The sequence below is a fragment of the Solanum verrucosum genome, unplaced genomic scaffold (assembly GCF_900185275.1).
Source record: "Solanum verrucosum unplaced genomic scaffold, falcon-dt-bn FXZP01000007.1, whole genome shotgun sequence".
Lineage (NCBI taxonomy): Eukaryota > Viridiplantae > Streptophyta > Magnoliopsida > Solanales > Solanaceae > Solanum > Solanum verrucosum.
This window is the reverse complement of record NW_026020177.1, coordinates 3,731,385-3,758,724: the sequence shown is the minus strand read 5'-3', so window position 1 is coordinate 3,758,724 and position 27,340 is coordinate 3,731,385. Positions and strand designations below refer to the sequence as shown.

The following is a 27,340-nucleotide window of genomic DNA, read 5'->3' as shown; positions in this document are numbered from 1 at the left end:
AGTGATTCTAGTATGAAGCACTTGATTCAATATTGACTTAAAATACACAGTTCATGCAAGCTCAGATCATTGTGCAAGGAGATTAGCTATTTCCTATTTTCGTTATTAAAAGTACCAGCAACACTGGAAGAAGGTGAATTTTGTTTGTACCGCTTGCAAAGTGAGTGTTGTTGCTTCTTGTAGGCTAGCAGAAGTGATGAAAGTTGAAACCATTAAACTTAACCTATTAGGATAAGCAGTGCTAAAGTAATATACTTCTTAATCCAAAAAATCTCTGAATAGAAGTGTAAGTGAAAGTTAGGACTAAAGCAAGAGTTAGATGATAAAGCATAATAAATAAACTTTGCATTGCCCACTAAGAATCAGATAACAAGATAAAATGTCTGTAAAGAAGCAGTAACAACATCCTAGCCTTACAAGAAAGAAATAAACATTAAGCCATTTTACAAAATCTAGCAGTTAACAAAATACACTAAACACGTTGGATTGCCTCATGTACCTAACTGCTCCCATTTGAAGGTCGGTTATCTGAATTAAAGCATGAAGTAGGCTTTACACGAGGTGCATGAGATAGTTTTCAAAAATAGAACGGAAGCCCTCATGCTTAACCATGGATTCAAGTATGTTCTCCTCTGACACAGAAAACATGAAATATCCTCTTCATTTCTGGAATGAAGTACATCTGAATGATATTTTTTCTAGTTTCTTGTTTGATCTTGTCAACCTCCCATTTCGATGTCACTGAACAGTAAACATGAACAATTTTTTCTAGCCATTCCTGTAGGCTCGATGATAGCTTGCTGTTCTACTTCGGGATTCCAGCGAACGGCAAACAAAACCACTCTTGAGGCCCCTATAAAACTTATCCCTTCTGCAAAGGCTTTTATCAATGCAAGAAGCCTTTGACATCACTCTTAGGGTCATTAAGAGAATTTATTGATATCTATTAGTTAGTTGCTTTAGGACTGCAGGGTCTATTTCTAAGTTTACTGTATTTCTTTTTTCAGTTATTTTAGGGATAGTTACCATGGTTAGCACCATGACTTAAAAGTAGGACCATGATATATTTCAGTTTCTTTAATTGTAAGTTTATGTATTGTTGGTTCTTTTTACTGAAATACAACTCTCTGCATAAGCTTTTCTCTTAGTCATCTTCACATTTAAATTCCTTGTATTCTCCTGCTTTCCTTTCTGTAGCAAACTAGACATTGTCTTCATTGTGTTATCTGTCATCAGTCTTAATAAAACTAACAATATCTGTCACTGCTTTACATCATGTTTCCCCTCCATATAGAGAATCTATCGGCCTAAAGTCCAGCCAAAGAGAGAATTGATTTGCTCCTTGATCAGCTTTAGAGGATCAAGTAACTGGCTAAATATTATAACCCTCTCTTTCCGTCTACTACAGAGTCTGATCAGTTCAACAACAAATTTCATTTTTACTCCAATATCTGGATCCAACTGACATCTCTTTATTTGAGCTGACTTTCTTACTCAGAGAACTCGTTCCTCTTTGCCACTAATGAAGGATGAACAGAGATCAGAGACAACAAATTTTGTTCATAAAAGGAGCCAGGATTCGCTGGAATTCTTTTAAGCAACTCCTTCTGCAAGTCTGTGGGTTTTATGTTTATTACAGTGTCCCGTATACCTAGAAGGCTTACCTTCTTTACATTTTCACTACATTTATGGAAAAGAGGTGATATAATATCCCTAAGCTCTTCCAATGCTTGGGCATTCTTTTCATTGGAACTGCTAAGAGAGCCCGTTTCTGCTTCAAATCAGCAGCAAACTTTTGACTAACTACACAGAAAGGGTTGTAAAGCTCCTTGATGTTATCCTGGAACGGAGATCCAGACAAGAGTCTATGCTTCTCTGTTTCAATCTTCTGCAAAGTATTCCACACAAACCTGTGCTGATTCCGAGCAGTGTGCCCTTCATCAAGGACTAGAAGACTAGGAAATTTTAGAAGTATTTCTCTAGTCTCTTTTGCATAACCATCTCCATCTTCTCCCGTGAGAATCCTGAAGAAGACATAACGGATTCTCAGAACACTCATACTTTTTTCCCTGGAATTCAGATTCACCATGCTTATAAGATGTTGATATTTTTTTTTCACAACACGGGATAAACAGTGAAAGACACCAACTATACCTTCATCTTCCTTTAAAGAGAAGTCTTGCTGTTCAATTGGTGGAAGGGGATGTCAACCACTCATTTCTGGAACTCGGCTTCCATGTCAAGAAGCAAATTGGAAGGAGCTATGGTTACAGGCCGACACTGTGGGAAAAACTTGAGAAATGACCGAAGAAACACTATGGTGAGTTGGGTGTTTCCGGTTCCATGTGGGTTTGAGATAATGCATCCACCCTTACTCTCAGATAGGGGCTCGCTTTGCCTCTCATATGTTGTTGAAAGTGGTGCCTCAAAAGGTGGAGATTAGTTCCACTTTTTGTTGTATCAATATACAGCTTTAAAGTAGGATAAGTTCAGAAAAATAAGGTTGCAGTGTTAGGCCAAATATGATTAGCCATTTGCTATATTTTAGGCTTTAGTTTTAGAGATAATGTTAGCTTATTTTACTCCTTTTTTTTAGCTTTTTAAGTTATGAATTTATGTATTTATATTGCAGTCATTATTTCAATAAAGGAAGGCAATTTAACCTTGTTATCTTTTCTTATCTTTCTTTGTCAATATGGTTTTATCTCCTACAAATTGGTATCAGAGTGTTGCAATCTTGAGGGACCTGTGAGAAGAGAGTGAACCATATAAACCCTCTTTGAACTATTATATCAAATAGTTTATAGAAAATTAATTCTGAAACAAGCTTCTTCTTAACTCCAACAGTCTTCAATGGTGAGAATTGTCAAGTAGTAGAAGAGGATTATGAAGTAACTCCTCTTGGTGATAATCCAACAATAAATCAAATGAAAAATCACAAGGAGAATAAGACAAGGAAAACCAAAGTTAAAGGTTATCGTTTCTCTGCAGTAGCCCCTTCGATTCTTACTAGAATTATAAAAATGAAGTCTCCTGAAGAAATTTGGGAGTATCTCAAAAGGAATACCAAGGAAATGAAATAGTGCAGAATATGCAAGTGATGATTCTGATTCGAAAATTTCAAATGAAGAGAATGAAAGAATCAGAAACTATAAAAGATTATGCAGACCAACTACTCGACTTGGCCAACAAGGTGAGATTGTTTGGCAAGGATTTCACTGATGAAAGAATTGTTCAAAAGATTCTTGTTAAACTTCCTGAGAACTATGACGCTGAACTTTCTTCTTTAGAGAATTCCAAAAATTTGTCAAGTGTTACATTGGAAGAACTTGTTAAAGTTTTGCAGGCATTGGAGCAAAGGAGATTAATAAGGAAAGCAGGTTCTGTTGAAGGTCCTTTTCAAGCTAATTCAGAAAACAACGAGTCAAACAAAGGAAGAAAAAAGAACAAAAAGTAGACGCTGAGACTGAGCAATAATTACAACAATCAGGGAGGAAGTTAACCTCCCTGCCCTCATTGCAAAAAAAGACAAATCACTCTCAATAGAACTATTGGGGGAGACCAGATGTCATGTGCAAAAAATGTGGTCAACTAGGCCATGTGGAGAGGGTATGCAAGTCACAACCGCAACAAGATGAAGCTAAGGATAATGTAAATCAATAGCAAGAAGAGGAATTGTTTGTAGCAACTTGTTTTGCTATCAAAAGCGTTTCTGAAAGTTGTTTAATTGATAGTGGATGCAAAAATCATATGACCAACGACCATGAACTCTTTAAACATCTAAATAGATCTTTCATTTCCAAAGTGAAAATTGGAAATTGAGAATATCTCGATGTGAGAGGCAGAGGAACTGTTGCAATTGAAAGCATTGCAGGTTTGAAACTTATAGTTGATGTTCTTTTTGTTCTTGATCCTAATCAAAACCTCTTAAGTGTTGGACAACTACTTGAAAATGGTTCGAAAGTGTTGTTTAAAGAAAAAGAATATTCCATCAAGGATGTTGATAATAAGGAGATGTTCAAGGTCATGATTAGAGGAAAAATATTTGCCTTGAACCTGTTGGATGAGGAGCAAGCAATAGTTATCCGGTTAGAAAATAACTCAGAATTATGGCATAAAAGACTCGGACATTTTTATCATGATGTTTTACCCTTCTTGAAAGAAAATTAACTAGTAGAAGGTTTTCCAAGCCTTGAGAAGAACCTGCCTTCTAGTGAAGCTTGTCAGTATGGGAAGCAAACAAGGTTGCCTTTTTAGAATTCATCATTGAGGGCAAAGTAGAAGCTGCAACTTATTTACACGGATGAAGATGGACCTCATAAAACATAATCTTTAAAGGGTAGTAAGTACTATATTTCCTTTATTGATGATTGTACAAGATATTGTTGGAGTTATATTTTGAATTATGAATCAGAGGTCGTTGATGTATTCTTGAAATACAGAGCTTTTGTGAAAAATTAGAGTGGTTGCAGAATTTAGGTGATAAGAACAGGCAATGGAACCGAGTGTACTTCGGAAAAATACAATTAGTTTTGTACTGAAGCAGGAATTGAGCATCAGCTAACAACACCCTATACTCCCCAACAAAACATAGTAGTGGAAAGAAAAAAAAAGGACGCTAATTCAGATGACAAGGTTTTTTCTCCATGAGAAAGGACTGCCAAAGAAATTTTGGGCTGAAGCTGCAATATTTGCAGTATTTCTACTAAACAGATTGCCAACTAAGGCCTTGCAAAATAAGACACCATTTGAGGCTTGGTTGGGTTACATGCCTTTGCAAAAAAATATGAAAATATTTGGTTGTCTTTATTTTTCTTATGTACCGCAGGTGAAAAGAGATAAGTTGGATAATAAGGATGAACTTGTAATTTTTGTAGGATACGAAAGTCTCTCAAAAGCTTATAGGATCTATCAACCTCAAAATGACAAAATCATTGTTAGCGGGGATGTCAAGTTCATGGAAAATGATACCTGTAGTTTCAAAGATGATGAAAACCAAAAAAAATCTAGAATTTCTAGATGAAGATGTTGATGATATATACCTATTAGAGGCGCAATAGCACTTTCTTATATATATCTGTCAAGTATAGAGCCAATGAATCAATTTCTTTATATTATTATTCCAAGAATAAGAGCTATTTGTAGGTGTACAAGTTAATCTATCTAAGGAAATAAAATCAGAAAATATCCCTAAATATCTCTAAGATCCCTAAAGATCTCTACCTATGATTATGCTATGAACATTATGAGTAGATATGACTAGGTACATTTTGTAACACTCCCCCTCAAGTTGGAGCATAGATATTAATCATGCCCAACTTGTTACAAAGATATTCCACCCGAGTTCCATTCAAAGCCTTCGTGAATATACCCAATTGCATTCATGTCTTCACATAGCAAGTAGAAATCACGTTCTCTTGAATCTTCTCACGGACAAAGTGACAATTGACCTCAATATGTTTTGTCCGTTCATGATACACTGGATTTGAGGTTATGTGTAGAGCAACCTGACTATCACACCAAAGTTTAGCTAGAAAAGAAGGATTCAAACCAACCTCAGCTAAAAGATGTTGTATCCATATGTATTTCACATGTGGACTGAGCCATAGTTCTATATTCAGACTCTGCACTAGATCGAGATACAACATTTTGTTTCTTACTCCTCCAAGATACTAGATTTCCACCAACAAAGACACAATAGCTAGTAGTCGATCATCTATCAATATTTTATCCTGCCCAATCTGTATCTACAAAGCATTCAACATGAGTATGTGTGTAGTCGCTATACAATATGCCAAGGCTAGGGGCTCCTTTTAAATAACACAAAATTTGTTCCAAGGCAGCCCAATGTTTGACAGTTGGTACACACATGAATTTACTAATAATACTGACCGTATAGGCAATATCTGGCCGAGTCACAGTAAGGTAGTTCAATTTCCCAACCAACCTTATGTATCTTTCTGGATCATCAAAAGGGTCCACATCATCCTTAGTAAGATGTGCATCAGGAACCATTGGTGTGCCACACGGTTTTTCTCCCAGTTTACCAGTTTCTGCAAGTAGGTCAAGTACATACTTCCTTTGAGATAAGAAAATCCCTTTCTTGCTTCTAGCTACTTCTACACCCAAGAAGTATTTATGCTGTCCCAAGTCTTTGGTATGAAACTTGGCAAGTAAAAACTGCTTGAGAGAAGAAATTCAAGTACAATCATCTCCTGTAATAACAATATCGTTAACATAGACAACTAGAAGAATAACACTAGTCATTTATTGTCTATAAAAGACTGAGTGATCACACTTGTTCATCTTCAACCCAAATTATTGAACTACATCTCTAAATTTTCCAAACCAGGCACGAGGACTCTGCTTTAGACCATATAGAGATTTTCTTAGATGACAAACTTTTCGATACCCCCCCCCCGAGCAACAAACCCATGTGGTTTCTCCATATACACCTCTTCATGGAGATCACCATGAAGGAAAGCATTCTTGATATCCAGTTGATGCAAAGGCCAATGTTGAGAAGCAGCCAAGGAAATAAACAAACGAACATAGGTGAGTTTAGCTACGGGGGAGAATGTGTCCGAATAATCTACCCGATAAGTCTGAGCATAGCCTTCAGCCATAAGTCTTGCAATAGAACCATCAGGATTGACTTTGACTGCAAAAACCCATTTGCATCCTACTACTTTCTTTCCTTTGGGTAAATCCACCAAATCCCAAGTATGATTTTCATCAAGAGCATGTATCTCTTTAAGCATTGCATCACACCATCAAGGACTAGTCAAGGTTTCTTTCACTGTTTTAGTAATAGAGATATAGTTTAGAGAGCCAATCAAACAACTAGATGCGGGAGATAACTAGTCATAAGAAACAAAGTTAGCAATGGAATATGTGGATTTACAGTGACGTGTACCTTTCCGAAGAGCAATAGGAAGGTCAAGATTTTCTGAAAATTCAAGTGGAGAAGGAACTAATGATGAAGGAGTTGATGTAGGATAAGAATCATCATTACCTCTCCTCCTTGAGTAAACTTGAACAATTGGAAATCTTGTTGGAACGGATGAAGCAGGTTTTGGAGGCGTAATAGTTGACTAATTCTCAATGAATGAACTAGAAGGTGGAAGAACAACATCATCTGATTATTTTTTTACAGCACGAGTAACCTAATAGATCAACCACTCACCTACCTCCACCTCCCTTGTAGAAATAGGAGGTACATAGAAGAATGGTGTAGCCTCTAAAAATACCACATCAGTTGACACTAGGTAATTTCCAAGCTCAACAGAATAACACTGATACTCTTTCTGAAGTCGAGAATAACCCAAGAAAACGCATTTTAACGCCTTTGGATCAAATTTAGTAACAGATGGTCGAACATTGGAACATAACATGTGCTTCTAAACACCTTAGGTTCCACCAAAAATAGTGATTTGTATGGAAAAGGAACACTATAAGGAATATTACCTGCCAACACAGTCGACGACATAGGATTGATCAGAAAACAAGTTGTAGCGACTGCATCAACCCAAAATTGTTTGGGGACCTTCAATTGGAACAAAAGTGCCCGAGCTGTCTCAAGTAGATGCCTATTCTTCCTCTCATCAACTCCATTTTGAGAAGGTGTATCAACACATGAAGACTGATGAAGAATACCGCGCTTTCTCACATAAGATCGAAATAATTCTGACATATATTCTTTAGCATTATCACTCCTTAGAATCCTAACTGAGGCACTAAATTGAGTTTTGACTTCAGCATAGAAGGCGGCAAAGTGAGTAAACACTTCAGCTTGACTCTTCATAAAGTAAATCCAAGTCATTCGAGAAAAATCATCCACAAAAGTAACAAAATATTTATGCCCACTTTTAGAAACAACAGGACATGGTCCCCAAACATCTGAATGTACTAACTCAAAAGCAGACACAACTCGATTATTAACCCTTGAACCTAGTGAGATGCGATGGTGTTTTGCAAATTTACATGACTAACATTCCAATGAGAAAATATGCTGAAACTGAGGACAAAGCTTTTTAAACAGAAGTAGAGAAGGATGTCCTATCGACAATGTGCTTCAAATGGAGATACGACACTTGAGCAGGTAACAAATCGAGATTCCCATTCATCAATGATATATAGATCATCAGATATATGTCCTTTACCAATAGCCTGATTTGTAGTAAGATCACGAAACAAACAATGATCGGGAAAGAAAATGATATAACAATGAAGGTCGCTAGCAACTTTACTAACATAAATCAAGGCTAATTTTGGTAGACTTAGTACAAATGAAAAGGTAATAGAGGAGGTAGGTTTAACAGTTCCAGATCCAACAATGTTACATGTTGATCCATCAGCTACTGTAACTGGAGAGGGTACTTTGTGTGACTGAAAACTAGAAAAATATTAGGATTGCCTGTCATATGATTGGTGGCACCTGAATCAATCACCCATTTATTTGAAGAGGTGATAAGACATGCTTTATCTGACTTGGGAAAAGCATTAACTAAAGTGGATTCCTTCAATTATTTCTTGTATAGAGAGAATTCAACAAACTCTTCAACTGAAATCAAAACCATTTTGTCAGAAAATAGACTAGACGCAGCAACAACCTCACCTTGATCAGTCATTTTTTTTCCAACTAAATTGTTCACTGTATCAGATCAAATTGATGTTGAAACCAATAGAACATTCCAAGTAGCCTATATCTAAAAGTCACACTATACCCAAAAGGAAAGACAAACAGTACCTAACGGGCATAGAGAATCTTAAGGTTGACAACCAAACTTGAAATTGCACGTCAAAACAATTTTCCAAATGAGCAGCAGATAGCCTCCAAAACAAATCAAGTTCAGAAATTGTGGAGCAATCATTTAACTCACTGTTGCACTTTGCAGAAAACCTCCAATCATATATCAGAATGAAAGACTAAATACCAAGAAACAAAAAAGTGTCAAACCTGACCAATGAGAGTGCACAAATTCTATTTCAAGGATTCTCTTCTCCAACATATTGTCCCATGATTAGAGGACCACCACAAATTGTCCAGAAATGTCAAGCCATAATCGTAACAGAAAATCAGACCAAGATATATCCACATACTTCAATATCTTCAATGTCTCCAGCAGTTTTCCTGGCACATGAGTCTCAAACTCTTCTCCTCTGACCACCAAATTCTGGTGTTTTGTATATCAGAGGAGTTCTGATCTAACTCAGACAAAGCAAGATAACCCGCTCTGATACCATGTAAAGTACAGAGCCAATGAATCAATTTCCTAGTTTTATTATTCCAAGAATAAGAACTATTCGTAAGTGTACAAATTAATCTATCTAAGGAAATAAAATAAAAAAATATCCCTAAATATCTCTAAGATCCCTAAAGTTCTCTACCTATGTTTATGCTATGAATATTATGTTTAGATATGACTATGTACATTTTGTAACAATATCAAAGGTGTAATGTTACCATTTTAGAAACAAGAGGATTTATGAAGGCAGCTAAAGATTAGAAATGGAGATATCCAATGCAGGAGGAGCTCAAAATGATAGAAAGGAACAACACATGGGAGCTGGTTGACAAACCATCACACAAAAAGGCTATTGGAGTCGAGTGGGTTTATAGTCACAAGCTCAATCCTGATGGTTCCCTAAGCAAGTACAAGGCCAGGCTGGTTGCAAAAGGGTACACACAATTATTTGGAGTAGATTTTTCAAAAACTTTTGCTTATGTTTCCTGTTTGGATACGATAAGAATGTTGTTAAATTTAGCAGCTCAACGAGGATAGAAGATACACTAGCTTGATGTGAAATCTGGTCGCCAAAATGGCTACCTTGAAGAAGAAATATTTGTAGAACAACCTAGAAATTTTTCTATCGAAGGCAAAGAAGACAAAGTGTATCTTCTAAATAAGGAATTGTATAGCTTAAAACAAGCTCCTAGATCTTTTTATAGCAGTATTGATGTTCATCTTTAGAGCGTAGGCTTTCAATAAAGTTACAACGAGCCTACACTCTATATTAGAAAAGAAGATTCTGATTTAACCATTGTTTCTTTGTATGTAGATGACTTGCTAGTTACAAGCAGTAATTTGGACTTAATCAGTTTGTTCACGACCAAAATGATGGAAGTTTTTGAGATGACATACCTTGGTGAAATGTTCTACTTTCTTGGAATGGAAATTCAACAAAAAGGACATGAGATTTTCTTATGCCAACAGAAATATGCTAAAGAAATTCTCATAAAGTTCAAAATGGAAGAATGCAAGTCTACAACAACTCCTATGAATCAAAAGGAGAAGTTTTGCAAAGAAGATGGAGCTAAAAAGGTTGATGAAGGACTTTACAGGAGCCTGATAGGTTCCATAATGTACTTAACTGCAATGAGACTAGATATTCTTTATGCTATGAGTTTACTTTCAAGAGATATGCATTGTGCTAGCAAATTTCATTTTCAAGTAGCCAAAGGTGTGATTACGTATGTTATAGGTACTGCAAATTTTAAAAGCATCAGATTTCCAGTTTCTTAGATTTTCTGAGAGTTATTGGCTGGTAGCTCAGATGATATGAGAAGCACCTCAAGTTACTATTTTAGTTTTGGTTATGGAATGTTCTCTTGGTGTTCAAAGAAGCAAGATATTGTGCCTCAATCTTATAACTGAAGTAGAGTACGTTGCAGCTGCATTAGCTGTGTATCAAGCCCTTTGGATTCAGAAGTTGCTGGCAGATTTGTAAATGGAGCAAAGGAAGAGCATTGAAATCTTTATTGATAATCAAGCTGCAATTTAAATTGCAAATAACCCCGTTTCACATGAAAGAAAAACATTTCAAGATCAAGCTTTATTCCTTGAGGGAGGTATAAAAGAATGGAGACATAGACTTAGTGCAGTGCAAAACTGATTTTCAGACTGTTGATATTTTAACTAAAGCCTTACCTAGAGCAAGATTTGAGATTCCAGCTTATTCCTCTTTATCTCTAGAACTCAATAATAAAATATACACCTAAAGATTGTAAGATGGTGTATTGATGGTTTGTTTTCACACCAAGCTTCATACAGAGTCATGTCCTGCAAGGCCTTAGTAGGAAATCTGTTCAGCAAATATACGGAGGTATTGCTTGCCTCCACCCAAAATGGATTTGGAATCTTTCTTTCTAGCAAAAGACACCTGACCATCTCCATTATTGTCTTGTTCTTCCTTTCATACATGTCATTTTATTGTGGAGTGTATGGTAATGTCAATTGGCATACAATACCTGTGCTATTACAAAACGCCACAAACTAAGAAGAAGTATATTCTCCTCCATTGTCAGACTTAAAGCCTTAATACTAAGATTACACTGATTTTATACTAAAGCTTTAAATTGTTTTAAAACATCAAAGACTTCGCTCTTTAGTCTAATTAAACCCAACACATTTTGGTGTAGTCATCAATAAAGAGGAGAAAGTATTTGTTACTACTCAATGAATATGTTCTTATTGGGCCACAAACATTTGTATGAATGAGCTGAAGTTTCTGGTTTGCTCTCCATGCTTGATTTTCTTAAAATGGAAATTTTGTTTGCTTTCCCTAGGGGCAGGTTTCAAAAACTTGAGCGTTAAAAAGAAATTCAGGTATATTTTCCACTAGCTCCTTTTTTATCTCTGTGATGCTTCTCATATCTAAGTAACCAAACCTTTTGTGCCATAAGTTTGTACATGTTTATGAAGTAATAGTGTAAGCCTTCTCAGTAATTTTCTCCCAAGAAAATTAAAATATTCTGTTGCTCATCATGACATTAAATAATTCTACTCTAGAAAGGTCAGAAACAACACATTCACATTTCTTAAAATGCAAAGAATAATTATTTTCAAGCAGTTGTCCAACACTCAAATGATTTTGACTCATGTCAGGTTTGTACAGTACATCATGAATAGTTTTCATACCTTATATTATTGAAATTGACATTGTACCTCGGCCTTTGACTTTTACTGCCTCACTGTTTCCCACTTTTACTTTAATGTAAGTATCATCAAGGAATTTCAAATTTTCAGCATCACTGGACAAGTGATGTGTGCAACCACTATCAAGAAACCATGAATCACAGGATTCATTGATTGAAAAGTATAAAACTGCAAAGAGTTGCTCCTAATGTGAATTTGCAGCTTCTGCTACTTGTGTTTGGAAAGCTCCTGAGGCCTTTGCCCTTGATTTGCAGACCTTGGATATATTCCCCGCTTGCTTACAGTTTCCGCATATATCATCGACTCTCCACCAACAGTACTTCTCCAGATGTGTAGTTCTTTTACAATGTTCTCATGGAGGGAAATTTTGCTTCACATCTACACTATTGTTTCCCCCATCATGCTTGTCCTTATTCTTTTGGTTGAACTTTTGCTTTCCTTTACCAAAAGTTTTCTTTTGTACAAAAAAACTCCTTTAGTGAACTTTTCCCATCTCATAGTTCTTTTCTCTTGTGCTTGAAGAGCACTCATTAGCTCACCTAATGAAAGTTTGCCTAGGTCCTTGGATTCTTCAACAGAGGAATTCTTGGATTGAAACATCTCACAAAGAGTAACAAGAACTTTCTCCACAATTCATTTGTCTGTAAATTCTTCACCAAGAAATCTAATGTTATTAACAATTAAAGAGATTCGGTCGCATACTTACTGATTAATTCATCTTCCTGCATATTCAAGTACTCAAACTCTCTTTTCAGGTGCAACACTTGCATTTGACGTGTTCTATCGTTGCCTTGATATTCTTTTTTCAACCAATCCCAAACCTCTTTTGTTGTTTTATAAGCCATTAGATTTCTTTACCTTCTCTTCACTATTGGATTTGATCTGAGCCATGGTAGGATTTGTAGGTAGAGCAACAATTGGTTTATCTTCTGTCACATTTTCTCAAAGTTCATAGGTTTCCAGAAAAGCTTGAATATTCACAGACTAGGGGTGTGTTTGGTATGAAGGAAAATGTTTTCCAAGAAAACAAGTTGATTTTTGACTTATTTTTTCATGTTTGGTTGGTGAGTAGAAAATATTTTCCGGAAAAGTTTTTTTAGTGTTTGATTTATGAATGAAAATTATTTTTGAGAAAATATCTCTTTTTTTACTACAGAGTAGAAAATAATTTTTGAATTGAGATTGAATTTTTTTTTAAAAAAATTAACTTAAATTATTATTTGGGGGGGGGGGGGTGGCGTGGCGGGGAAGGGCGGGGGTCGCGGGTAGAGGTGCGGTGGGGTGAAAAAATAAAAATTTGAAATTCGAAATATTTTTTCTAAAAAAACTTTAATTTTTTTTTTTGGGGGGTGCTGGTAGTGGGGCTGGCCCGAGAGGGGGTTAGGGGTAGGGGTGGGGTGGCGGGTGAACAACAAAAAATTGAAATTGAAAGTATTTTTTATATAACAAACTTTAAATTTTTTATTATTATTTTTGGGGGATTGGGGGGGGGGGTCGAGGGTAGGGCTGGGGTGAAAATACAATTTTAAAATTAATATTTTTTTTAAAAAACAAACATTAATTATTATTTTTTTGGGGGGGGGGGGTAGGGGCTGGCGGGAGGGGGGTCGGGGTGAGGGTGGGTAAAAAAATAAAAAAATTGAAGTTGAAAATAGGTTTTTAAAAATAAGCTTTAAATTTATTTATTTTCAACAAAAAAAATTGTAATTTGAAGTTGGAGGAAAGTTTTGGAAATGTTTTCCTTAAGTTTTGAAGGGAAGTCATTTTCCTTGAATTTGAGAAAAATGAGTTGATTTGGAAAACATTTTCCAAAACATTTTACCCAATCAATCATGAGAAAATTGGAAAACATTTTTCGGAAAATGTTTTCCTTCATACCAAACACACCCCAGATTTGGTAATTTTCACCGGTGAAAGTGAATGGTGGATTTAAAGGTAGGTTGTTGGATTCCATTTGCGTAAATTTTTTGTCCTGTAAGATCAACTAGAGGCTTCGATGCCAATGTTAAAACCGAAACACTCAATAAACTGAATTGAAGAATAAAAAACAAAGTGAACTTATGAAATTCTAGTTGTTCATTAATTTGCAAAAGTTCTAAATTTATTCAAGGAAAAACTGACCATTTCCTATCTAGTAGCCACTTACAAAGTGGATGGAAAACTGAATAAAACCATGTGTCGCTAACAACCATACTAGGGACACAAACTTTAGAAAGTTAAGCAAATAAAGTTGACTAAGTCTAGCTAGAAAATAGGCAGCAGTAAACTTTAACGAAGTCAAAAGTAGTAAGAAGCAATATGCTAGAAGTTAAGAAATGTCAATTATCTAACAGTACCCTGGAAGTATAAATTGGCTTTAGAAATTCACATTTTTTCCCCACAGTGAAAAAGTAAGTGACCGTAATATGGGGAACCACCAGCTTGATCTGGATGAACAAATTGGACTCATGTATTCAGTTTGTTCACATGTGATATTAGAGGTCAAGTCCATTGTCCCTAATTTTTTTAGTATACAAATTTCGTTCTCTCAAGCACTCTTTGTTTTATTTTTTTCTGATGCACATGTTCTAGTAAAACTAAATTTATGGTTGTTTTTCCTATATCTTTCCCATGCCAATTAAACAGACATGCTCTCTGGTTAATATTTTGTCCACTCTTAAAATCTCGAACATATGTGTCACTTGAAGGCTAACAGACCTCGACGAAGGAATGGAAGAAAATATCTTAGAGAATCGACATCACTTTTGGATTTTGACGGCCTTACAACTTTTGATTCTCCTTCAGGCCAGGATTCTTCTATTACGGAAAAGGAACTGTTTGTGATTTAGTTTCCCTAAATGTCAAAGCGACAATTTATCCTCATTAACGTGGAGGATTTGAGTTAATTTGGGAAAGTATTACTAGAGATATACAATTCTTGAGAGGCTCAGAGATCCCCTATCTTCTAGTAAGGGAGGACGAATAATATCACATCCACCTGGCACCGAAAAAACCAGACTCACCATAGTATTTCTTCAGTCATTTCTGAAGATGTTTCCAAAGTGTCTACCAGTAATCATACCTCTATCAAGTTTACTTCTTAACTAGGAAGTTGAGTTCCTGAAATAGGAGTTGGACATTCCTTCTACATATATGAATGGTGAGTCGGGTTTTTCTGATGTCAGGTGTGAATAAGATAATGCATCCTCCCTTACTCACAGATAGGCTTCTCAAGAGTTATATCCCCAACAATATTGTTCCACATGAACTCAAATTCTCCATTTGATGAGGATACACTGAGGCTTTGGCAATTTGGAGAACTAAATCCCAGACGGTTTATTCTCCATAAATAGGAGATCATGAGCTGCAGAAGAGTTAGAAACTCTAAAGACATCAAAATACAATCGTAATGGTGACTTTCCAAAATATTTTCTTTCATACCCCCCTCGAGTTCTCTGAGATTGCAGATGACACATAAATTCAAGAATTAGTGAACCAGAAATAAATTGGAGAGTACAAAATATTTGAAAAGAAATGTGCTTGATAGGACAAAATTCATATACTTACAAAAGGAGAGAAGATATAATTGCTTTCCAAATGGACATATGAACAAATTGAACGGATGAGTCCAATTTGTTCATCTAGAACAACATGGTGGTTCCTCATTTGACAGTCACTTAGTTGTCAACTCTGCATCGACGATGCTGATTTATTCGTAAAGCCAATATGTGACTCCAAGATATACATCTCTATATCAACAAAAATATCTTCAATTTCCTTTTTCCATTCTTATTTCTCTAGGGGAAGAAGTTTCTCATCTTCAAATCGAAATATTAAAAGAAGTGTTTTTTTTCCAAAAAAAAAATTTCTCTCATTAGGAGAAGTGAGTTTATTATGATCATCAATAATTTTTATTGAATCAACAATAAAATTCAAAAACCCGGACTGTTCAAGAATCTTCTTCTGATTCTTCGAAAAGCATCAGTTGAAAATTCAAATTTCAGCTCACAATATGACATCGTATCAACAAACTCTTTGGATTTGTCTGCTCTCCTACACATGCTTGAGATAGAAGAAACAACCCCATTTGTTGCATTCAAGACAGGATCAACCTCCGCAGTGATAACAACATCAGGATCACTCTCATCTTCTTCCTCCTCCTCCTTTGCAATGATAACAACATGGGGATCACTATCCTCCTCAATGATAACATTATCAGGATCACTCTCCTCCTCCAATGAATCATCATTATCAGATACTTCCTCGATGAAAGGCTGAGTCGTGATGGACTCACAAAGTCCTGGACTAGACTTCCTCCTCCAATTATTTTCCACATTTCTGTGGTCACCTTCAGAAGGCTCAATCTTTTTTTTCCCCTTCCATAACTAACATTTGTAGCACTACCACTTCGGCTCAATTTGTTCCTCTTTCAATTATCTCTACCATATACTTTAATAATTGTTTTCTAGTCCTCCTCTTTTAAACAAAGTCATCCCATGAATCCATCGTCTGCACCTTAGTCAAAGTACACAATTTTTATTATCAATTAAAATGCAAAAACATAGGTGTATCTTAAAGACATTCTTCACAATAACAAAAATTCTGAACTCTATTTACAAACACTAACCTAAATAGAAAAAACATTTATCTAAAGGCAAATAAAAAATTGAAAGCTTTGAATTCATGAAACTGTAAAAACAGAGTAATGTAGACTAATGAGTTAACATAATTTGAATATAGACAGAATTATCTATAGAACAAGATAAAGTAACAAAACAAAAGAAACATGAATTTAGATGAGCCTTTTTTGTGTGACATAAAAATGAGAAAAGATAAGGAAAACAAAAAATTATGTAAATTGTGTGCCACAAAGGACATAGTAGAAGAGATTAAATAAAGTCTTCAAGAAAAGACAATACATTATCCAACATATAATGAGAGAAGTAAACAAATTAGCAGACTGTGTAGAAAACATGGTAATTGACAAAGGAAACTACATATTTTTTGGATTTTAAGAGCCCAGATAATACAGGGAGAAGGAATATAAATAGTGATAAATTAAATTTCTCATATTTGAGAGTATCAGCGAGTAGAAGATAATAGGAATGAGGAGGCCACAACACAAATTTTCACATATATATCATTTGCAAAACATCACGAGGTTAACAAAATGCAAAGAGATATCTAGCTTGGGCTACTTAAGCCAACAAAAAAGACTCAAAAAAGGGAGGATCTGGGATCATATGGGAGCGCTTAAACCTGGAAGAAACCATCATCAGTACTCGGAGGAGGTAGACTGGAGCTACCCATGCGCTGTGATCAAGCGCCATCCGCAGAAACAGAAGTAGGGGAATCAGCTGGGAGAAAAGAAAGAGGAAGAGAACAAAGGTGAGCATGAACCTCGAAATGAGGTATCCTTTAGAATAAAAGATCAAAAAGCAACGAACAATAGGAAAAACCTACCATAGCTTGAGAAACAATTGCAAGATGTAGAGAGGCAGTTTAAATGAGAAGCAAAAACATAAAGTCAATAAGATGAACTATACTTACTTTTGTTAGCTGAGGAAAGGAGCACACGAACACATGACCTTGATTGTTGATAATCCATAGCTTGAGGAGGTGGAATGACCACATAGACTCAAACATGGAAGTTGTCAGAATTCCTGAGTTCCATGAAGACAGTCCACGTTCCTTGGATCATTCTATTATCAATCGAATTGACTCGTGGATGAGCACCTGAAAGATGGCAACACCTCTACATTCCATAAAGGAATTCCATGAGTCATGGCAGGTCGTCATGGACTTGATCAATAAGAGTATTTTCTGAGGCTATTTATGTTTTTTTCTTATTTTCCTAAGTTCAAATTGTGATATTTTATCATAAATTAGGGGAGCAAATTACGGTAGTTCTCTTATTTTATCTGTTAATCTATTCTCCAAACTTATAGCAAACCTCCAATAGAGCAAATTCTAGGGTTTCAAGCTCCTCTCCCGAAATTCTTGTTCTTCCATGTTTGTAAAAATATCATAGAGAGGAATTTAGTTCGTCCTCACGCCATTTATATACAGTTCCAGTCAGTATGATCAAAACTAAGGTTTTGCTTCTATGCCTATTTCAATTTTCACTATTTGGCATTGCACATTACTTGGTCTTCTATTGAAATCATAGTTTATTCATGAGTGTCGCTAGAATTCTAGGTATAGTTTAGGAGGTACTTTTGTCTTATCTCAAAAATATACTAAAGAAGTCTATGAAGCTTACACTCTTTAATTTTTAATTTTTGATGAATGGTAAGAGAAAAACAATGTAAAACCCATTAGATTTTAAATTTTAATCATATTTCCAATTGTGGGACTAAAGTTTCAATAATGAGGAATTAATGTCACATGATGTATGCTACGATATTATAATAGATGGTTAGTATTATTTACAAGTGTACTAAAAGGACAAAATAGGAATAAAATGTCAAGTGAAGATTGAAATAAAAAAGAATCTATCGGTAATGCTCATGATGATCCCATGTTTTCACTGTGAGAAGCTATGAAAAGGCCTAGGAAAATTATAATACAAGTAAAAAGTTGTGCGAGAATCGCATAACTTTCTACATTACCAATCCAAAATGGCTCAGTATTTGAGCCTATTGTGATAAGACAAAAGTCTAGGCAGGAGAGAAGGGCAAGAGCAATGTCAAACTAGCTAGATTTTAAAATTTAATTACATGTTCAATTGTGTAATTAAAGTGTCATCCATGAGGAATTAATGTTACATGATATATGTTGCGACATGATAATAGACGTTTAGTATTATTAGAAGTGAACTAAAATGAAAAATAGGAATAAAGCATGAAGTGACGGTTAAAATTTAAAAAAATCTACAGGGATTGCTCATGATGATCTTGTGTCTACATCGTGAGCACGTATTAAAAGGCCTAGGAAAATTTTAATACACCTAAAAACTCGTACGAGAATTGCATATAAATAATCCAACATTACCAATCTAAAATGTCTCATCATTTGAGTCTATTGTGAGAAGACCAAAGTCTAGGCACGAGAGAATGACATGAAAAAATATAAAAATATATATGACCAATCATGAAAAACTTACCAAGGAAGGTCTAAGGGCCTCACAATAAGAAAGACGCCCATCGCATGAAGATCAACTTGGTCAGGCCTAAATTTGGGCTCGTGGCAAGAGAGAATCACAAGGGTTTCCTAACTATAAATAAGAGAGAGCCTACTCGAATCGCTTACATCGTCCATAGTATAAATCACTGTCTCTCAGGTCCCCCAACTAATCTACCATAGAGGACAATGATAAATAATTTACCTTACTATTTTTCTACCACTCATGACCTAACCCAAATGAAAATTAACACAATCATGTATTTTTGTGAACACAAGAAATTAAATAAGAAACTCATTTATTTTCTCAAAAATATTTTACATGGAGCACAATTTCCTTCCTTAGAAACACAACCTACATTATAATTCATGTGTCAATTTTGGTTTTACCAATGTAAGGACACAATTAGATATTTTATATTATAACATAAAATAAGTTATTAAAAAGTTAGTAGGGTACTTGAATAAACTTTAGTGTGTATACAAATAACTAAAAATTACATTATTGTTTCAATTTATTTGCCTTAGTTACATATTTCACAAGTACCAAAATCAAAATTTATCAATAAACTCAATACCATACGTGCTATTATCCTTTGTAATTAAGTTTTGAATTATGTCATTTTGATCATAGTAGTGTTTCACACTGTTCTTTTAGTACTACTTTCTCTTTCTCAAAATACTTGTCGCCCTTACTAATAATATTTGTCCTCTAAAAGAAACTAAATTATTTTCTAATTGATTTTTTAGTATGCTAATGGTTGTGCAATTTGACTCAGGTGCATATTTATGGACTCAAGGGATGCCTCTATTTTTAGAAGCTTGTGTCCACAATGTAATAGTCCCGAGTCTAGCAAAGGATAATTCCTAACTAGTGAAGGTGGGTGTGTAACTTGGGTGGACAATGAGACTCATACGGAATGGCCTATCTTTGTGGATCTCCAATTGGGGAGTCCTCTACTTGTTGTTGAGGGGTAAAAGCACAACAATGCCCCAAATCTTCTAAGTGATGACAAGTACTTTGAGGGGACTGTGAAATTAATGGGAAGAATATTCTTAAAAATGTTGATTTTCCTATGAATGTGCATATTGGATTTAATAGTGGAAGGAAAAGAAGGATGGTGGATCCTTTTGGAGGTGAAACAGGAAAGAAGTTTAGTCCAGGAACTTGTAGGTTCTTGTTACAAAATTACTTCCTTTTGTATTCATGTTTGAAGACGAGTAACCTCTATCTCCGGAGAAAGAAGAATGGGAAAAGGAAATTGGCAATCTCTGTGTTGATATGGACATGCGTATCTTGGAAGTACAAATTGGCTTAACAAATTCACCTATTTTGCCGATGCAGAGTGAAAAAGTAAGTGACTAGCAGATAGGGAATCACCAGCTTGATTTGGATGAACAAATTGGACTTATGTGTTCAGCTGTTCACATGTGATATTAGAGGTCAAGTCCATCTTCCTTAATTTTGTAAGTCTATGAATTTTGTTCTCTCAAGCACTCTTTGTTTTATTTTTTTCTGTTGCACACATGTTCTACTAAATCTAAATTTATTGCAGTTTTTCTATAGTTTTCCCATGAAAAATTAAACGGACAAGCTCTTCGGTTTATATTTAGTTTACTCTTAAAATCTGGAACATATGTGTCATTTGCAGGCTAACAGACCTTCATGAAGGCATGGAAAAATATATCTCAGAGAATCAACATCACTCTTAAATATTGATGTCCTCACAACTTCTGATTCTTCTTTAGGCAAGGATTCTCCTATTTATGGAGAAGGAACTTTGTGCGATTTAGTTTCTCAAATGTCAAAGAGACAATGTATCCTCATCAACATGGAGGATTTCAGTTTATTTGGAAAATAATTACTAGAGATATAACTCTTTAGAGGCTCAGAGATCCCATATGAGTTGGTAAGGGAGGATGCATAATCTCACACTACCTGGCACCGCGAAAACCCGATGCCGCCATAGTATTTCTTTAGTCATTTTTGAAGATGTTTATAAAGTGTCTGCTTGTAACCATAGCTCCATCCAGTTTGCTTCTTAACTTGGAGGTCGAGTTCCAGAAATTGGAGGTGGACATTCCATTATACATAGAAGAATGATGTCCACCTCGCATTTCTTAAACTCATCTTCCCGAGTAAAAGCAAATTGGAACAAGCTATGATTACATGCCGACACAGTGGGAACAACTTCATAAATTACTAAAGAAACACTATGGTGAGTCAGGTTTTCTGATGCCAGGTCGGAGTGAGATAATGCATCCTCCCTTACTCTCAAAAAGGGGATCTCTAAGCTTCTCAATAAATTTATCTCCAGCAATATGGTTCCACATGAACTCAAATTCTCCACGTTAATTAGCATACATTGTTGCTTTGACACTTTGGGGAACTATCCCACACAATTTCTTCTCCATAAATAGGAGAATCCTGAGCTGCAGAAGAATAAGAAACTATGAAGCCATCAATTTCCAATAGTGATGGGGAATATCCAAAATATTTTCTTTTGTACCTCCCTCGGGTTCTCTGAGACTGCAGATGACACATAGGTTCAAGAATTAATTTAAGTGTGAATTAGAAAAAAATTGGAGAATAGAATTTACAAAATATTTGGAAAGAAAAGTGCTTGATAGGACAAAACTCATATACTTGCAAAAGGATAGAAGATGTACTTGCTCTCCAAATGGACATATAAACAAGCTGAAAAGATGAGTCCAATTTGTTCATCTAGAACACGATGGTAGTTCCCCAGCTGACAGTCACTTAGTTGTCCACTCTGCATCGACGAAACTGATTTACTCATAAAGCCAATATGTCATTCCAAGACACATATTTCCATTTCAACAAAAAGATCTTCAATTTTCTTTTCCCATTCTTCTTTCTTTAGGGGAAGAAGTTCCTCGTCTTCAAATATAAATATTAAATGAAGTGTTTCTTTAACATAAAATTTTTCCTTCTCTTCGGGAGAAGTGAGTTTATTATGATCATCAATATTTTTATTGAATGAAGAATAAACTTCAGAAACTCAAATTGTTCAAGAATCTTCTTCTAATTATTTGGAAGATCATTAGTTCAAGATTCAACTTTTGGCTAAGAATATGAGGTTGTATCAGGAAGATCTTTGGATATGTCTGTTTTCCTACACATGCTTATGGTAGAAGAAACAACCACATCTGTTGAATCAACATAGGATCAACCTTCACAATGATAACAACATCAGGATCACTCTTCTTTTCCTCCTCCTCCTCCTCCTCCGCAATGATTACAACATCATGATCACTCTCCTTATCAAGGATAACAACATTAGGATCAGTCTCTTCCTCCAACAAATCATCATCATGTGATATTTCCTCGATGAAAGGCTTATTATTGATGCACTCACAAGTTGCTAGACTAGACTTTCTCCTCCCATTATTTTCCATATTACTCTCGTCACCTCCAGAAGGCTCAATATTTTTTCTTTTCCTTCCATATCTAACATTCGTAGAATTACCACTTTGACTCAACTCGTTCCTTTTTTCAACTATCTTTACCATATACTGTAATGATTGTTATCTAGTCCTCCTCTTTGTCTGCTCGTGAGTCAAAATACAAAATTTTGATTATCAATTAAAATGCACAAACATAGATGTATCATAAAGACATTCTTCACAATAAAAAACAAGACTGTACTCTATTTACAAATATTAACATGAAAAGAGAAAACCTTTTTTTTGCCAGAAAATCAGGAATCAAAAGCATTGAATTCACTAAACTATAAAAACAGAGAGTAATAGAGACTGATGAGTTCGAATAAATTGAATATAGATTAAATTAAATATAGAATGAGATATAGAAACATTACAAAATAAATGTAAATTTAGATGAGCCTTTTTTGTGTGAGAAAAAAATGAAAAAAGAGAGGGAAAATAAAAAAAAACTTGTGCACAATGTGTGTGATGAGTCCACAAATTGGACTCATTTAGGGGTATAGTTTAATAGAAATTGTGTCCTCAAATGCTTATTTTATCTCAATATTTGATGAAAACCTTTAAGTTTCAGGTATTTGAAGTTTGAGGCAAAGCATAGACACTACTTAGCAAAATGGAGCAAAAAGAAGCTGAAAGAACGAAGAAACGAAGATCTGCGAATCGCTGAAAACATTCGGCGAATCGCCAATAGATCACATATTCGCTTTTTGTTCCAGTGTGCTGAGCTCTGAAGAAAAGGAGAAAATCGGCGATCAAAAGGAGAAGTCGGCGTATCACCGAACGACTCCGCGAAGCAGTACTACATCACCCAATTATCCAGGACACAAAGATGGTGAAGGCAAATGATGAAAGGCGACGAAATAGACCAAAGGACGGATTGCCGAATGCATCGGCGATTCTCACTAACGTCGCCGACAAATCCTTCGGAGCACATTTTCTGAAAACTATAAATAATAGTTCAGTTTTTATTCTTAGGAGTGATTTTTACATTGTTTTACTTAATTTTTAGATTATCAAGTTTGAGTTAGATTTTTGGGAGATTTTTGTACTCTGAGTTTGAGAGGTTTTTGAAAACTTTAAGAAGAAGAGGGTTTCATCTCCAAGGATTTGGACTTGGGTATCTTGGATTCTTCATTCTTGGCCTGTAACAAGACTTAAAATCTTCATACCCATTTGAATGCAAGCTCATTTAGGTATAAATTTCTCTCTTGATGTGTGGCTAAAAAGCCCCAATTCTTGGGGTGTGATTTAGCGAATATGGGTTAAGATTGTTGTTGGGTCTGGCTTGTTGACAAATTAGATGTAGTTTAATGGTGATTTCATCTAGTAGTTGTGGGTGAATTTAACAAATTTGTAGTTGCAAATACAAGTTTATTTATGTGTTTTTGACTTACTCAAGAGAGAGGTCGAGAAACCAAGACTACTAGATTGATGGCCTAAGGAGTGGGTCGGCAGGAGGTTCAGCTCGAGAGAGTGAACCCTAGTCCCATATCCTAACACTCAGCTCGAGAGAGTGAGTGGGGTAAGGCATATGCTGATCTTTATGCGGCAAGTGGGTGTCCAAGCGGAACCCATTTGAAACGGGGTAAGTTTCTCGAGAGAGAATTTATTCCCACGTATAGCTTAGCCTAGTTACTATTACTCTATAAATTTTCTATCGAATGCATGTACCCAATAATTTAGATTAACCCGTATTCCGGTCACATCCCAAGAATCCCTTCTCATTATTTATAAATCTTTGTTAATTTTATTGTTGTTACTTACTGGTGACAAAAACCCCCATTGTTAAGTGACACTTTTGTGTTCCCCTTTAATTTGCTATGTATTCACTCGTAAAAATCTTTAGCTACGATTAACATTAGCACATTTGCACTTAACCACTAATTTTCATGTCCACTCTCTTGGGACTCGACCCCAACCCTTGGTTGGGTTATTATACTATTGCATGATCGTAGGCACTTGCATCAGAAGTTATGTCGTTGATTACGCAACCATCAAAATGGCACCGCTGTCGGGGAATGGTGTTACGTTAAAGTGTTTTTGTTTAAGTCAAATTCAGCTTTCAATAATCGTACTTTACTAATCTTATTTTTAGTTTTTATTTTCTTTAAATTTGTTGGTGTAGGTAGGTTCCATGAGCATGGCTAAGGGAAATGGTGGAAACATGGCTGTGATGAAGCAATAAGTCGAGAGGGACTTCATATTACCCGCATTGGTAACTCAGCTACACGAGTTGGCCACCAAGATAACAGAGGTGGAAAACTAGTGTAAGAGTCAAGGGAGGTACATACCTCCTCACGAGAGGAAGTAGTCTAGAGGCTGGGAGAACAACCGTGTCGAGGATGTCCAAATCATTCTCCAAAAGATCATCGAACAAGATCAAATGTTGGAAGAGATGAAGGAGAGTATTGAAGTATTGAATCAAATGGTTAGCTCTCATTCTAGATCGATCCAGCTAATCAGGACACTCCTCAATTATGTGGTGCCTCCTCTTCACTAAAATGAACTATTAGGGTTACCTAGTAACACTAGGGCCAACCCAACCAATGGGGAGTGAGTAAGGACTCGCGTCTAGCCATGAAGTTAAATAAGGCGCTTCTTGGGAGGCAACCTAAGGTTTTACATGCTTAAATTTGCTTTTATAAATAATGGTGTGTTAGTGGTGCATGTTTGAATGAGGAAAGTGGTAAAAAATATAGATTGGCGAGAAAATGGTCAGTCGACGGACTACCAAATAGGTTGGTGTGCCTAACCTGACCCACTATTTGGCTCAACTCAAGTTTAAATTAGAGCCTATATAATTCGGCGACCTCGAGAAGCAGTTTGGCGCATCGCCGCCCAGATCGACGATCTCGACTTAGACCGCCATCTTGAACCCAAGAAATTGACAAATCTTTAACAATCGGTGGAACAAGGGACCACTCGGTGACTCGTCGAGTGAATCGCGATTGCAACTAACGTCGGTGAACGAGCGCGAACTGGACGGTTTATAATGGCCAAAAGATTCAAAACTTCAACTTCTTCACTTTCCCTCACTTACAAATCTCCTAAACTCGCACTAAGGTAGTATCTTCTTCAATTTAGAATTACTCTAGCGTTTTAGTTGGGGACTTGTGATCAAAATTGGAATACTTTGCCGCTAGCTTTTCAAATCGAATTTAATCAACATTTAAGGTTGGTTTCCTTTTCACACTTTTACATTTGAATGTTTTTGTACTCATTTGCAATGATTGACTCTTAGTGATGTGTGTTGGGCCTCTCTGATAGGATTAGAATGATTACATGCCTATTTAAATTCAAAAATCTTACCTATATTTAATTGTCGAATGCCCGTAATTTTTGTGGTTTTTAATGAAATCTCATTGGGTCATGGTTGCGTGTGGTTCAATTTATTGGATGAATTCTAAGTAGCCCACGTTTGCACTAAATGTCAAAAATTTGTGCAATGATAGAGCAGGTGACACTACTCTTAAGAGCAAATATCATCAAATGGCCAACTGCGGCAAATCCGGGAGAAATCTGAGTATCTTGAGGTAGTGGGTAGTATGGGTATTGTTTGAATTCCATGAGAGCATGCTTTGATTTTATTTTCAGGGGTTGCGGGATTGAATTCAAGAAGATGGGTTGAAAATCGGCATGTTGGGTCGATTGGCGAGCTAGGTCGAGCTCGCCGAACGACTCGGCGGTTTGCCTAATGTCTCCATCTCGCCCTTTATCTGCATCCCTAGAACCCTTATGCACTGTAACCTTTGGCGAACAAAGCTTGCTCGCCGAAAGTATTCAGCAATTCGTGGAAAGACCCTCTCTATCGCCGATTTGTCTTAAATTATTGAGCCAATCCTTTCGGCGAGTTCGATTAAGCTCACCATAAAGTTTGGTGACTCGTCGACTGGATCAGTGAGTCTGTCTGCAATAAAATTCTCTGTGATTGTGTTGAGTTTCAGCTAAATCTCTCGATCTTTTGCAGGTATGGTACACACAAACTTAAGCTAGCGACCCCAGAAGAAAGCTATTGGCATTACGATCAATGAAGGAGGATCAAACCCTCCAAAGAGAAAAATGGATGACCTCCAACCGGGAGATAAAGGCAAATGAAAAAAGCACATAGCTAGGAAGGACACAAATGTTGAACCAACTTTGTCTGAGTCGGAGGATGAGCAACCTTTGATGAATCGAAGGAATGAACTCAGAGCTAAAGCTCAGCCCACATCTATCGGAACCCCTTCAGCTGCCACTCCCCCGACTACTGAATCAGTGCCAACTCCAGCACCACCTCCAGTGGCCCCTGCACTCCCCGTAACTCCACCTCCACCCAGGTTGCTGAATAAATTAAAAGGCGATAGTTTACGAACCATTCTAGAAGAAAAGTTACCATCTGTGGAGGGCTTGGAAGGCAAGGCACGCTGAGGTGCTTGACACACTCAGATAACATGAATTGGAGCATTTCACTAGGCCACGGGGCCCTTACATTCCTTCATGGGTTTGGGAATTCTACTTAGTCTATAGAGAGTTGGTTCGGAAGAATAAGAAGAAGGCTAGTGAGTTTCGACCGGTAAAGTCGATTATGGTTAGAGGCAATGAGGTGAAGTGTCACAACGATCATATTAATGTTGTGTTGGGTCAACTGCTGCACTCGGTACTGCCCTACCAGGGTTTTCCTATTGTCACATCCCTGGATGAGTTGAAGGGTTGGTTAGCTGTGATGATCTCTAACACCACCTCGAGGTGGATGGAGGCATGAACTATTATTGAGAAGAGGATATGGACATTGCTTCCCGGTACTGGTTTGGCTTCATCATTAATACTATCATGCCATCCCAGAATGAGTCCAT

The 27,340-nt window shown here is 36.2% G+C and overlaps 1 pseudogene; it reads right to left on the bottom strand.

Moving 5' to 3' along the window:
• Nucleotides 1–499: 499 nt before the first annotated feature.
• On the bottom strand, nucleotides 500–27,340 carry LOC125829050 (SNF2 domain-containing protein CLASSY 3-like; annotated as a pseudogene).